This window comes from Oncorhynchus kisutch, linkage group LG10 (genome assembly GCF_002021735.2).
Source record: "Oncorhynchus kisutch isolate 150728-3 linkage group LG10, Okis_V2, whole genome shotgun sequence".
In the NCBI taxonomy this organism is placed as follows: domain Eukaryota; kingdom Metazoa; phylum Chordata; class Actinopteri; order Salmoniformes; family Salmonidae; genus Oncorhynchus; species Oncorhynchus kisutch.
In genome coordinates, this window is record NC_034183.2 from 11618911 (window position 1) to 11633227 (window position 14317).

Genomic DNA, 14317 nt, shown 5'->3' on the forward strand with positions numbered 1-14317 from the left:
GTATAGAGCTGGGGCTGGGTATAGAGCTGGGGCTGGGTATAGAGCTGAGGCTGGATAGAGAGCTGGGGCTGGGTATAGAGCTGAGGCTGGGTATAGAGCTGAGGCTGGATAGAGAGCTGGGGCTGGGTATAGAGCTGAGGCTGGATAGAGAGCTGGGGCTGGGTATAGAGCTTAGGCTGGATAGAGAGCTGGGGCTGGGTATAGAGCTGGGGCTGGGTATAGAGCTGAGGCTGGATAGAGAGCTGGGGCTGGGGTATAGAGTTGGGGCTGAGGTATAGAGCTTGGGCTGGTATAGAGCTGGGACTGGGTATAGAGCTGGGGCTGGGTACAGAGCTGGGGCTGTGTATAGAGCTGGGGCTGGTATAGAGCTGGGACTGGGTATAGAGCTGGGGCTGGGTATAGATTTTGGGGCTGGGTAGAGAGCTGGGGCTGGGAATTGAGCTGGGGTATGGGGCTAGCTTTAGGGCTGGGGTATAGAGCTGGGTGTAGGGCTGTGGCTGGGGCTGGGTATAGAGCTGGGGTGTAGGGCTGGCTTTGGGTATAGAGCTGGGGCTGGGTATAGAACTGGGGCTGGGTATAGAACTGGGGTGAGGTATAGAGCTGGGCCTGAGTATGGAATTGGGATTGGGGCTGGAGTATAGAGCTGTGGCTGGATATAGAGCTTGAGCTGGGTATAGAGCTGGGGTATTGGGCTGGGGCTGGGTATAGAGCTGTGGCTGGGTATAGAGCTAGGGCTGGGTATAGGGCTGGGGCTGGGTATAGAGTTAGGGCTGGGGTATTGGGCTGGGGCTGGGTATAGAGCTGTGGCTGGGTATAGAGCTAGGGCTGGGTATAGGGCTGGGGCTGGGTATAGAGTTAGGGCTGGGGTATTGGGCTGGGGCTGGGTATAGAGCTTTGGCTGGGTATAGAGCTGGGGTATTGGGCTGGGGCTGGGTATAGAGCTGTGGCTGGGTATAGAGCTAGGGCTGGGTATAGAGCTGGGGTATTGGGCTGGGGCTGGGTATAGAGCTGTGGCTGGGTATAGAGCTGGGGTATTGGGCTGGGGCTGGGTATAGAGCTGTGGCTGGGTATAGAGCTAGGGCTGGGTATAGAGCTGGGACTGGGAAGAGAGTTGGGGCTGGTAAGAGAGTTGGGACTGGGAAGAGAGTTGGGGCTGAGGTATAGAGCTGGGGCTGGGAAGAGAGTTGGGGCTGGTATAGAGTTGGGGCTGAGGTATAGAGTTGGGACTGGGAAGAGAGCTGGGGCTGAGGTATAGAGCTGGGGCTGGGAAGAGATTTGGGGCTGGGGTATAGAGTTGGGGCTGGGTATAGAGCTGGGGCTGGTATAGAGTTGGCGCTGGGGTATAGAGTTGGGGCTGGGTATAGAGCTGGGGCTGGGTATAGAGCTGGGGCTGGGTATAGAGCTGGGGCTGGGTATAGAGCTGGGGCTGGTATAGAGCTGGGGCTGGGAATAGAGTTGGGGCTGAGGTATAGAATTGGGGCTGGTATAGAGTTGGGGCAGGGTATAGAGTTGGGGCTGGGTTTAGAGCTGGAGCTGGGTATAGAGTTGGGGCTGGGTATAGAGTTGGGGCTGTTGTATAGAGCTGGGGCTGGGAAGAGAGCTGGGGATGGTATAGAGTTGGGGCTGAGGTACAGAGCTGGAGCTGGGAAGAGAGTTGGGGCTGAGGTACAGAGCTGTGGCTGGGTATAGAGCTGGGGCTGGGTATAGAGCTGGGGCTGGGAAAAGAGTTGGGGCTGGGTATAGAGCTGGGGCTGGGTATAGAGCTGGGGCTGGGTATAGAGTTGGGGCTGGGAAGAGAGTTGGGGCTGGTATAGAGTTGGGACTGGGAAGAGAGTTGGGGCTGAGGTATAGAGCTGGGGCTGAGGTATAGAGCTGGGGCTGAGGTATAGAGCTGGGGCTGGGAAGAGAGTTGGGACTGGGAAGAGAGTTGGGGCTGGGAAGAGAGTTGGGACTGGGAAGAGAGTTGGGGCTGAGGTATAGAGCTGGGGCTGGGAATAGAGTTGGGGCTGGGAAGAGAGTTGGGACTGGGAAGAGAGTTGGGGCTGGTAAGAGAGTTGGGACTGGGAAGAGAGTTGGGGCTGAGGTATAGAGCTGGGGCTGGGAAGAGAGTTGGGGCTGGTATAGAGTTGGGGCTGAGGTATAGAGTTGGGACTGGGAAGAGAGCTGGGGCTGAGGTATAGAGCTGGGGTTGGGAAGAGAGTTGGCGCTGGAGTATAGAGTTGGGGCTGGGGTATAGAGCTGGGGCTGGGTATAGAGTTGGGGCTGGGGTATAGAGTTGGGGCTGGGTATAGAGCTGGGGCTGGTATAGAGTTGGCGCTGGGGTATAGAGTTGGGGCTGGGTATAGAGCTGGGGCTGGGTATAGAGCTGGGGCTGGTATAGAGCTGGGGCTGGGAATAGAGTTGGGGCTGAGGTATAGAATTGGGGCTGGTATAGAGTTGGGGCAGGGTATAGAGTTGGGGCTGGGTTTAGAGCTGGAGCTGGGTATAGAGTTGGGGCTGGGTATAGAGTTGGGGCTGTTGTATAGAGCTGGGGCTGGGAAGAGAGCTGGGGATGGTATAGAGTTGGGGCTGAGGTACAGAGCTGGAGCTGGGAAGAGAGTTGGGGCTGAGGTACAGAGCTGGGGCTGGGTATAGAGCTGGGGCTGGGTATAGAGCTGGGGCTGGGAAAAGAGTTGGGGCTGGGTATAGAGCTGGGGCTGGGTATAGAGCTGGGGCTGGGTATAGAGCTGGGGCTGGTATAGAGCTGGGGCTGGGAAGAGAGTTGGGGCTGGGTATAGAGCTGGGGCTGGGTATAGAGCTGGGGCTGGGTATAGAGCTGAGGCTGGATAGAGAGCTGGGGCTGGGTATAGAGCTGAGGCTGGGTATAGAGCTGAGGCTGGATAGAGAGCTGGGGCTGGGTATAGAGCTGAGGCTGGATAGAGAGCTGGGGCTGGGTATAGAGCTTAGGCTGGATAGAGAGCTGGGGCTGGGTATAGAGCTGGGGCTGGGTATAGAGCTGAGGCTGGATAGAGAGCTGGGGCTGGGGTATAGAGTTGGGGCTGAGGTATAGAGCTTGGGCTGGTATAGAGCTGGGACTGGGTATAGAGCTGGGGCTGGGTACAGAGCTGGGGCTGTGTATAGAGCTGGGGCTGGTATAGAGCTGGGACTGGGTATAGAGCTGGGGCTGGGTATAGATTTTGGGGCTGGGTAGAGAGCTGGGGCTGGGAATTGAGCTGGGGTATGGGGCTAGCTTTAGGGCTGGGGTATAGAGCTGGGTGTAGGGCTGGGGCTGGGGCTGGGTATAGAGCTGGGGTGTAGGGCTGGCTTTGGGTATAGAGCTGGGGCTGGGTATAGAACTGGGGCTGGGTATAGAACTGGGGTGAGGTATAGAGCTGGGCCTGAGTATGGAATTGGGATTGGGGCTGGAGTATAGAGCTGTGGCTGGATATAGAGCTTGGGCTGGGTATAGAGCTGGGGTATTGGGCTGGGGCTGGGTATAGAGCTGTGGCTGGGTATAGAGCTAGGGCTGGGTATAGGGCTGGGGCTGGGTATAGAGTTAGGGCTGGGGTATTGGGCTGGGGCTGGGTATAGAGCTGTGGCTGGGTATAGAGCTAGGGCTGGGTATAGGGCTGGGGCTGGGTATAGAGTTAGGGCTGGGGTATTGGGCTGGGGCTGGGTATAGAGCTGTGGCTGGGTATAGAGCTGGGGTATTGGGCTGGGGCTGGGTATAGAGCTGTGGCTGGGTATAGAGCTAGGGCTGGGTATAGAGCTGGGGTATTGGGCTGGGGCTGGGTATAGAGCTGTGGCTGGGTATAGAGCTGGGGTATTGGGCTGGGGCTGGGTATAGAGCTGTGGCTGGGTATAGAGCTAGGGCTGGGTATAGAGCTGGGGTATTGGGCTGGGGCTGGGTATAGAGCTGTGGCTGGGTATAGAGCTAGGGCTGGGGCTGGGTATAGAGTTAGGGCTGGGGTATTGGGCTGGGGCTGGGTATAGAGCTGTGGCTGGGTATAGAGCTAGGGCTGGGTATAGAGCTGGGGTATTGGGCTGGGGCTGGGTATAGAGCTGTGGCTGGGTATAGAGCTAGGGCTGGGTATAGAGCTGGGGTATTGGGCTGGGGCTGGGTATAGAGCTGTGGCTGGGTATAGAGCTAGGGCTGGGTATGGGGCTGGGGCTGGGTATAGAGTTAGGGCTGAGTGTAGAACTGGGGTATTGGGCTGGGCTGGTTATAGGTCTGGGGTATAGGGCTGGGGCTGGGTATAGAGCTAGGGCTGGGTGTAGAGCTGGGGTATAGAGCTGTGGCTGGGTATAGAGCTAGGGCTGGGTATAGAGCTGGGGTATTGGGCTGGGGCTGGGTATAGAGCTGTGGCTGGGTATAGAGCTAGGGCTGGGTATAGAGCTGGGGTATTGGGCTGGGGCTGGGTATAGAGCTGTGGCTGGGTATAGAGCTAGGGCTGGGTATAGGGCTGGGGCTGGGTATAGAGTTAGGGCTGGGGTATTGGGCTGGGGCTGGGTATAGAGCTGTGGCTGGGTATAGAGCTAGGGCTGGGTATAGAGCTGGGGTATTGGGCTGGGGCTGGGTATAGAGCTGTGGCTGGGTATAGAGCTAGGGCTGGGTATAGAGCTGGGGTATTGGGCTGGGGCTGGGTATAGAGCTGTGGCTGGGTATAGAGCTAGGGCTGGGTATAGGGCTGGGGCTGGGTATAGAGTTAGGGCTGAGTGTAGAACTGGGGTATTGGGCTGGGCTGGGTATAGGTCTGGGGTATAGGGCTGGGGCTGGGTATAGAGCTAGGGCTGGGTGTAGAGCTGGGGTATAGAGCTTGGGCTGGGCATAGAGCCGGGGCTGGGTACAGAGCATGTGTATAGGTCTTGGGTTGGGTATTGAGCTGTGGTATAGGCCTGGGGCTGGGTAAAGAGCTGGTGCATTGGGCTGTGGCTGGGTAGAGATGGGGCTGGAAATTGGTCTGGGTCTGGGTGTAGAGCTGGTTTTTAGGGCTGGGGCTGGGTATACAGCTAGGGTATGGGGCTGAGGCTAGGTAAAGGGCTGGTGTATAGGGCTAGGGCTGGGTATAGAGCTGGGCCTGGGTAAAGAGCTGGGGCTGGGTATAGAGCTGGTGTATAGAGCTGGGGCTGGGCTGGGTTTAGAGCTGGGTCTGGGTATAGAGCTGGGGCTGGGTTTTGAGCTGGTGTATAGAGCTGGGCCTGGGTATAAAGCTGGGGCTGGGCTGGGTTAGAGCTAGGGCTGGGTATAGGGCTGGGGCTGGGTTTTGAGCTGGTGTATAGAGCTAGGGCTGGGTATAGAGATGGGGCCGGGTATAGAGCTATGGCTGGGGTATAGAGCTATGGCTGGGGTATAGAGCTATGGCTGGGGTATAGAGCTATGGCTGGGGTATAGAGCTATGGCTGGGGTTTAGAGCTGAGGCTGGGGTATAGAGCTGGGGCTGAGTATAGAGCTGGGGCTAGCTATAGAGCTGGGGCTGGGAATGGGGATGGGTATAGAGCTGGGGCTGGGTATAGAGCTGGGGCTGGGTATAGAGCTGGGGCTGGGTATAGAGCTGGGGCTGGGAATGGGGATGGGTATAGAGCTGGGGCTGGGTATAGAGCTGGGGCTGGGAATGGGGCTGGGTATAGAGCTGGGGCTAGGGTATGGAGCTTGGGCTGGGTATAGAGATGTGGCTAGGGTATAGAGCTTGGGCTGGGTATAGAGATGGGGCTGGGCTGGGCTATGCACTGATATGTGCTGATGGAGACAGTAACAGTGTAACAGTGCTGATAGGGGTATAGCTGCATGGGGCAGAGTGTTGTCTCAGTCTGGACCAGCACCTCACCATTTGAGAGACAGGCGTCAGCATGTCCAGCTGCTTTAGTCAGCGCTTTGAGAGTACACTCATACGGTACAGAGAGAAACACACACATATTCTCACTCCCACCCATGCACCATTCACTCTCTGTCTCTTTCTCTCACAGACTCTCTGTCTCTCTCTCTCCCCTGGGCATCTCTTGTCATACGGTAAGCGTAACCCGAGGACAAATGAAATATATGCAGTCCGTATCTATTTGGACTTTTAGAACAAAATCATTGATTGTTTTTCACCTTCACCAAAGAGTATTACGGGAGATGGTGAGTTTGACTCACAGCCATTAGGTGGCAGCATTAAGTTACGCATGGAAAACCTGAGCTGATCAATCGGCAGAGCAAATCCATCTCACTGTATTGTAGACCTGGTCAATTGTAACACAATTGATCCATTTGATTCATTAAAATAGAGGAACCTGTTCATTGCGATTGCAATTCTGTATGCAATGTACATACAGTGCCTTCAGAAAGTATTCATACCCCTTGACTTATTCCACATTTTGTTGTGATACAGCCTGAATACCAAATTGATACAATAATTTTTTTCTCACCCATCTACAGTACACACAGTACCCCATAATGACAAAGTAAAAACATGTTGTTTTTATCAACCCCCGAGTCAATACTTTGTAGAAGCACCTTTGGCAGCGATTACAACTGCAAGTCTTTCTGGGTAAGTCTCCTCTAAGAGCATTCCACAATCTGATTTTATTTTTCTTGCACCATATTTGTGGAACAGTCTTCAAAATGTGGTTAAATGTGATGTTTCAGAAAGCTGATTGAGGACCTTATTACTGATGAATGTGTTTTTTATGACCCTGTTTTTATTCTGCTTGCATTTTGTATTTACATTTTGGTGTGTGTATTTATGTAATTTATGTAATTCAGGGCTTGTCTGTTAAAGAGACCGTGGTCTCAGTATGACTCACTGATAAAATAAAATATTATGTGTTAATATTTACTGGTACAGTGTGGCCATCTCAATCTCTTTAGGGACTTTTGTGATGAATCCGAAGACCACATTTGGAGCTCAATCTGACATTTAGTTCATGAGAAGAAGATTTTAAATGATTATTTTAAGCATTAGCATCTCACGGTTCATGAGAAAAAGTTTTCAAAGGTTTTCCAAAATGTCCAAGATGGTGGAAAATCTATCCTGACGGACCTTATGGGTCCTTGAGTCAAATTTGTTCAGCATGAGGAAAGACACCTACATACAAAGTTCCAAGTCTCTAGGTCAAATGGGGCAACGGATATGAGGGTTTAAGTGAGACAGCTTATAACAGCGCCACCTATAGGCCAATCGGTGCCATTCTTTTTGAACAAGGTAGTCATGGCCTTTGGTTTCTGTGTGCTCATAACCAACCAGTGATTGATTCATTGTGAATTTAATTCAGATTTTGTTCAATGTCTTTATTTGATTAGGGGTCAAATAACTCAAGCATAGATTGGTAACTTTTTTTTTCGAATTTGGCACTATGAATGAAACAAACGTAATGAACTTTATGAAGATATATTGTGCGTTAGCACATAAGCCTCTCCTGCATCCTTTGTTTGGAATCCATTTCCACTATTTGCAGACTAAGGGAACAGTCTTTTCTAAATGTAAAGTTAATTTCCCATTGAGCCGATATATGCAGCGTTTACCAAGAATGCAGTCTCCGCTAACGCGGGAACATTGCCTTTAAATTTAAATCATGCTGTAACTCTGAACTTCCGTACTACGGATTGAATAGAGCCTTAAATGTCACCTCTCGCTCACCGTAGGAAGAGCTACAGTATGTAATACACAGGTGACCATGACAACACTAACTGCATTAGGACGGATGAAGCTTTGCAGAACAGCCTCACAGCAGTGAGCCAGGGATTGCAATCTATCTGCAGGTCACAGATCCACTACATTCTGCAGTCATCCATGTGTTTGCAGCATTACTCACCATCTACATACGGCTCTCTGTAGCTCCACTGGTAGAGCAAGACACTTGCGACACCAGGGTAATGGGTTTGATCCCCAGGACCACCTGTATGTAAAATGCATGCTTGACTGTAAGTTGTTTCGGTTGAAAGTGTCTGCTAAATGGCATTTATTTCTAAGGGACGTGAGAAGACACATAGGGAAGTGTATATAAACAAAGCATGGCATATTATGCAGGTCTCAGGCTCCCTCTAACCATACTGAGGCCCTGCCTAGGCTGCATTTCCTTTTGGGAAGAGACAGAAACAGAAAGAGACAAACTAGGAGAGACTGAGAGAATAAAACAACAAGACAGACAAACAGAGAGAAGAGGGAGAGAGAAGAATGAAGCAGGAGAGAAAGATAGAGAGATAGAGAATGTAGGCATTCAGAGATAGGGTCATATAAGGACAAGAGGAAAATAAATCAATTTTGGAATCGCTCACTCTGGCCGGCCAGTGGAAAAGTGAGGAATGCCGTGCTGACGTAACTCTCCTAACAGAGAGAGTGTGTGTGTGTGTGTGTGCGTGTGTGTGCGTGTGCGTGCGTGTGCGTGAGAGTGGAAAAGTGTGGAATGCCGTGCTGACATAATGCTCCTAACAGTTTCCATATATAAGGCTTGGGATCAGGCGCCAGGCCGGCACTCAGCATGGCCGCGTCTGGTACCCATCAACCACTGGGAGGAGGAGGACACACACATGCACACATTCAAATGTATTTTTCTGTATACTCAATTAAACTGTCTTCTGTTCCTATATTCAGTTTTTTTCATCAATAGACAGTAGCTCATCAACAATAGTGCTCACGAGTATCAGATGGGTCTGACAGTGTAATGTGTCCAAGTATGTTAAGAGCGTTCTCATATTGTCTCATAATGCAGACCTCAGCCAAATGCAAGGTGATCCGATGTGACCTGTTTAAGGTGTATTAGCGAGCAGATCTTAATACTCACCAAGGGCACCCTGAGAAAGAGATAGACGTATAGACATACTGTAGCCAGGATGATCCACTGATCCAATACACGCATGGACAAGACTCACTGACATTTAGCTGATAGAGTACTGTACAGTGCAGTGTAAACCTTTGTATTATGTGCACATGTGTAGCAGCTAGCAAAACATACAAATTGAATACCCACAATTTGTCAATCAGACAGTTAGGATAGGCCTTAGACAGCTGATATTTTTGGGGTAGCCTACAAAGCGTTGTCAGATTAATATAGTTGAATAACATAGTCTTTCCTGGGGAAATCCCTAAAAAAACATAATACAGGCTTTTCTGCTCAGAACACACGCCTGCACGCAATAGTTACATTACATACTTGATGTTGATGGTTTAATAGAAGTGTTCTGAGATTCATGACATCATGAAACCAAAAGGGCTTTTGTTATCTCATTCAACCATTCAATTACTACAGCGATGCTGGTGATGAATTGCTCCCATTGATCTGCTGAGGGCAAAATACCTTCCTCTTTATCTCTCTCTAACACACACACACATTGAAATATACCTTCTCACATTCTCTCTTGCTTCTCTCAACCCCTAAAAGTAAGCACTATTCAAACACATCACATCATTGGGCAAACACTTCACCCATCCAATGGTCCAACCATCCTGCCATCGCTGTGCCCATCGCTGTGTCCATCACTGTGCCCATCGCTGTGCCCATCGCTGTGCCCATCGCTGTGCCCATCGCTGTGCCCACCGCTGTGCCCATCGCTGTGCCCATCGCTGTGTCCATCACTGTGTCCATCACTGTGCCCATCGCTGTGCCCATCGCTGTGCCCATCGCGGTGCCCATCACTGTGCCCATCACTGTGCCCACCGCTGTGCCCATCGCTGTGCCCATCGCTGTGCCCATCACTGTGCCCATCGCTGTGCCCACCACTGTGCCCATCGCTGTGCCCATCGCTATGTCCATCACTGTGCCCATCGCTGTGCCCCATTCGCTGTGCCCATCGCTGTGCCCATCACTGTGCCCATCGCTGTGCCCATCACTGGAAGATAACGAGAGGCAACAGGGAACCAACGGAGTAAATATCTGTCACATTTGGCCAGAGGGCATGTATGTAGGTGTATCGTGTGTGTGTGTGTGAGAGAGAGAGAAATAACACAGACAATGAACCGATCAAAGGAGGGAACTACAGAGACAATCCATAGTGACATGGTCTCTCTCTCTCTCTCTCTCTCTCACTCTCTCTCTCTCTCTCTCTCTCTCTCTCTCTCTCTCTCTCACTCTCTCTCACTCTCTCTCTCGCTCTCTCTCTCTCTCTCGCTCTCTCTCTCACTCACTCTCTCTCTCTCTCTCTCTCTCTCTCTCTCTCTCTCTCTCTCTCTCTCTCTCTCTCTCTCTCACTCTCTCTCTCTCTCTCACTCTCTCTCTCTCTCTCTCTCTCTCTCTCTCTCTCTCTCTCTCTCTCTCTCTCTCTCACTCTCTCTCTCTCTCTCTCTCGCTCTCTCTCTCTCTCTCTCTCTCTCTCTCTCACTCTCTCTCTCTCTCTCTCTCTCTCTCTCTCTCTCTCTCTCTCTCACTCTCTCTCTCACTCTCTCTCACTCTCTCTCTCGCTCTCTCTGAAATTTCAAATCAATTCAATTTAAGGGCTTTATTGGCATGGGAAACATATGTTAACATTGCCAAAGCAAGTGAAGTATTGCACTCACAGAATTCCAAAAGAATAAAGACATATCAAATGTCATATTATATGCAAATAGTTAAAGTACAAACGGGAAAATAAATAAACATACATATGGGTTGCATTTACAATGGTGTTTGTTCTTCACTGGTTGCCCTTTTCTTGTGGCAACAGGTCACAAATCTTGCTGCTGTGATTGCACACTGTGGTATTTCACCCAATAGAAATGGGAGTTTATCAAAATTGGATTCGTTTTTGAATTCTTTGTGGGTCTGTGTAATCTGAGGGAAATATGTGTCTCTAATATGGTCATACGTTTGGCAGGAGGTTAGGAAGTGCAGCTCAGTTTCCAGCACATTTAGTGGGCAATGTGCACATAGCTTGTCTTTTCTTGAGAGCCAGGTCTGCCTTCAGTGGTCTTTCTCAATCGCAAGGCTAGGCTCACTGAGTCTGTACATTTCCTTAAATTAGGTTCAGTCACAGTGGTCAGTTGTTCTGCCACTGTGTACTACCTGTTTAAGGCAAAAAACCATGGGGGTGGCAGGTAGCTTAGTGGTTAGAGTGTTGGGCCAGTAACCAAAAGGTTGCTGGATCAAATTCCTGAGCTGACAAGATGAAAATGTGTAATTCTGCCCATGAACAAGGGAGTTAACCCACTGTTTCCCCCATAGGCTGTAAATAAGAATTTGTTCTTAACTGACTTGTCTATTTCAATTTAAAAAAGTATAGTTTGCTCAGTTTTTTTGTTAATTCTTTCCAATGTGTCAAGTAAATATATTTTTGTTTTTCATGATTTGGTTGGGTCTAATTGTGTTGCTGTCCTGGGGCTCTGTGGGGTCTGTTTGTGTTTGTGAACAGAGCCCCAGGACCAGCTTGCTTAGGGGACTCTTTTCAAGGTTCATCTCTCTGTAGGTGATGGCTTTGATATGGAAGGTTTGGGAATCGCTTCCTTTTTGGTGGTTGTATAATTTAACAGCTATTTTCTGGATTTGGATCATTTGCAGGTATCGGCCTAATTCTGCTCTGCATGCATTATTTGGTGTTTTACATTGTACACAGAGGATATTTTTGCAGAATTCTTCATGCATAGTCTCAATTTGGTGTTTGTCCCATTTTGTGAATTCTTGGTTGGTGAGCAGACCCCAGACCTCACAACTATAAAGGGCAAGGGGTTCTATAACTGATTCAAGTATTTCTAGCCAGATCCTAATTGGTATGTTGAATTTTATGTTCCTTTTGATTGCATAGGAGGCCCTTCTTGCCTTGTCTCTTAGATCGTTCACAGGTTTGTGGAAGTTACCAATGGAGCTGATGTTTAGGCCGAGGTATGAATAGTTTTTTGTGTGCTCTAGGGCAACGGTGTCTAGATGGAATTTGTATTCGTGGTCCTGGCAACTGGACCTTTTTTTTCTTACTGAGATTTACTGTCAGGGCCCAGGTCTGACAGAATCTGTGCAGAAGATATAGGTGCTGCTGTTGGACCTTCTTGGTCGTGGACAGAAGCACCAGATCATCAGCAAACAGTAGACATTTGACTTCAGATTCTAGTAGGGTGAGGCCATATACAGTGGGGCAAAAAAGTATTTAGTCAGCCACCAATTGTGCAAGTTCTCCCACTTAAAAAGATGAGAGTGGCCTGTAATTTTCATCATAGGTACACATCAACTATGACAGACAAAATGAGAAGAAAAAAATCCAGAAAATCACATTGTAGGATTTTTTATGAATTTATTTGCAAATTATGGTGGAAAATAAGTATTTGGTCACCTACAAACAAGCAAGATTTCTGGCTCTCACAGACCTGTAACTTCTTCTCTAAGAGGCTCGTCTGTCCTCCACTCGTTACCTGTATTAATGGCACCTGTTTGAACGTGTTATCAGTATAAAAGACACCTGTCCACAACCTCAAACAGTCACACTCCAAACTCCACTATGACCAAAAAGCTGTCAAAGGACACCAGAAACAAAATTGTAGACCTGCACCAGGCTGGGAAGACTGAATCTGCAATAGGTAAGCAGCTTGGTTTGAAGAAATCAACTGTGGGAGCAATTATTAGGTAATGGAAGACATACAAGACCACTGATAATCTCCCTCGATCTGGGGCTCCACGCAAGAACTCACCCCGTGGGGTCAAAATGATCACAAGAACGGTGAGCAAAAATCCCAGAACTACACGGGGGGACCTAGTGAATGACCTGCAGAGAGCTGGGACCAAAGTAACAAAGCCTACCATCAGTAACACACTACGCCGCCAGGGACTCAAATCCTGCAGTGCCAGTCATGTCCCCCTGCTTAAGCCAGTACATGTCCAGGCCCGTCTGAAGTTTGCTAGAGAGCATTTGGATGATCCAGAAGAAGATTGGGAGAATGTCATATGGTCAGATGAAACCAAAATATAAATTTTGGGCAAAAACTCAACTCGTCGTGTTTGGAGGACAAAGAATGCTGAGTTGCATCCAAAGAACCTACTGTGAAGCATGGGGGTGGAAACATCATGCTTTGGGGCTGTTTTTCTGCAAAGAGACCAGGGTGACTGATCCGTGTAAAGGAAAGAATAAATGGGGCCATGTATCGTCAGATTTTGAGTGAAAACCTTCTTCCATCAGCAAGGGCATTGAAGATGAAACGTGGCTGGGTCTTTCAGCATGACAATGATCCCAAACACACCGCCCGGGCAACGAAGGAGTGGCTTCGTAAGAACCATTTCAAGGTCCTGGAGTGGCCTAGCCAGCCTCCAGATCTCAACCCCATAGAACATCTTTGGAGGGAGTTGAAAGTCCGTGTTGCCCAGCAACAGCCCCAAAATATCACTGCTCTAGAGGAGATCTGCATGGAGGAATGGGCCAAAATACCAGCAACAGTGTGTGAAAACCTTGTGAAGACTTACAGAAAACGTTTGACCTCTGTCATTGCCAACAAAGGGTATATAACAAAGTATTGAGATAAACTTTTTTGACCAAATACTTATTTTCCACCATAATTTGCAAATAAATTCATTCAAAATACAGATTTTTTTTCTCATTTTGTCTGTCATAGTTGAAGTGTACCTATGATGAAAATTACAGGCCTCTCTCATCTTTTTAAGTGGGAGAACTTGCACAATTGGTGGCTGACTAAATACTTTTTTTGCCCCACTGTATATGTTAAAGAGGTTGGGGCTTAAACTACATCCCTGTCTCACACCCCAGCCCTGGGGAAAGAAATGTGTGTGTTTTTTGCCAATTTTAAACACACACTTGTTGTTTGTGTACATGGATTTTATAATGTCGTATGTTTTTCCCCCAACACCACTTTCCATCAATTTGTATAGTAGACTCTCAAGCCGAACTGAGTCTAAAGCTTTTTTGAAATCAACAAAGCATGAGAAGACATTGCCTTTGTTTTGGTTTGTTTGTTTGTCAATTACGGTGGGAAGGGGAAATACATGGTCTGTCTTACGGTGATTTGGTAAAAAGGCAATTTGATATTTGATCAGTACGTTGTTTTTGCTGAGGAAATGTACAAGTCTGCTGTTAATGATAATGTAAAGGATTTTCCCAAGGTTGCAGTTGATGCATATCTCCCTGTAGTTGTTGGGGTCAAATTGGTCTCCACTTTTGTGGATTGGGGTGATCAGTTCTTGGTAAAAAAAATGGGGGAAATGGCAGAGCTGAGGATGATGTTAAAGAGTTTAAGTATAGCCAATTGTAATTTGTGGTCTGTATATTTGATCATTTAATTTACGATACCCCACAGGCCTTTTGGGGTTTTTGTCCTGTAGGTTATTTAATGCAATTGGAGAATCCAGTGGGTTCTGGTACTCTTTAGTAGTTGATTCTAAGATTTGTAATTGATCATGTATATGGTTTTGCTGTAAGTTTTTTTAGAACCAAAAAGATTGGCGATGTGGTTCATCC